Below are 1,126 nucleotides of genomic sequence, written 5' to 3' on the forward strand. Positions count from 1 at the left end.
ACGCGTTAGTGTACTAGTTAGTGAAAAAAATACCGCCGTTACAGTAACGCGTTAGTCCCAACACTGCAAATATCTGATATTTGAACAGTTTACATGAGGTTTAGACATTTAAATTCAATATAAATTTTCTGAGGGAACATTGTTTATTTTCTTTTATGATGCATGCTAAAATTTGCTGACTGACTTTTCCTATCTATATTTTTGCACGTGAGGTCAAATGTGGGGTTGAATACTGTCATAATCACAAAAAGATTACTAACAAGGATATGGGTTTACACTAGCTATGTTTAAATGGAAATAAATCGTCAGAATAAACAACTTATCAGACTAAAATCTTTCATGCTAACATAACATGCATGCAACTACTTGACACGTTAATCTAAATGAGCCAAGTACTGCATCATTGTGCCATATTTCTGCTTTTAGTGGCTAATTGCTCTGGCTAGGGATTATTCATTTCAATTCAGGTTATTTATATTGATCCAATTCTCAAGGCAATTTACAGACATAATTCAATCAGGTCATAGAGCCAGATGGGTTCAAAGTTTTCTATCTAAGGAAAACCAGCTGAATGCATCGACTCATTGACTCGACAACACTAAGCATACTTCTATGGATTCAAGGATACAGAAGCAGACATAGAAAAAGATGCAGAAATACAACAGAATAGAATAGAATAGAATAGAATAGAATAGAATAGAATAGAATAGAATAGAGTTGTGCCATGATCATGGTTTTCGGACAATGACAACCAGCGTCCATGTTTTATCTTGACCTGATGACCGGAGAAGAGGAACAACTTTGGCTCATAAGCAGTTAACATCTGTTTTTGCTGCACAAATGCAGCACAAACGTTTGACACTACTTTTGTCTGATTTGAAGAAGGTGGGGGGGGCAACTTCACTCAGGTTAACTTGTCGGCGAATTATTTATTCCACAAAACAGACAACTCTCTGCAACCACAGCAAGGCAGACAGGGAGCTACAACCGTAGTTTCCTCAAGGCGAGTCTCTCATTGCGCTGAGAGATTTACATTGGACCCTGTCATGATCTGGCCTGTTTGCTCCTCCCTAATTAGTAATCCCTCTCACCTGCCCTTTTCCCTCCCTGCATCAATTATAATTTA

Source organism: Cyprinodon variegatus, unplaced genomic scaffold, assembly GCF_000732505.1.
Source record: "Cyprinodon variegatus isolate N-32 unplaced genomic scaffold, C_variegatus-1.0 Scaffold78, whole genome shotgun sequence".
NCBI classification, from domain to species: Eukaryota; Metazoa; Chordata; class Actinopteri; order Cyprinodontiformes; family Cyprinodontidae; genus Cyprinodon; species Cyprinodon variegatus.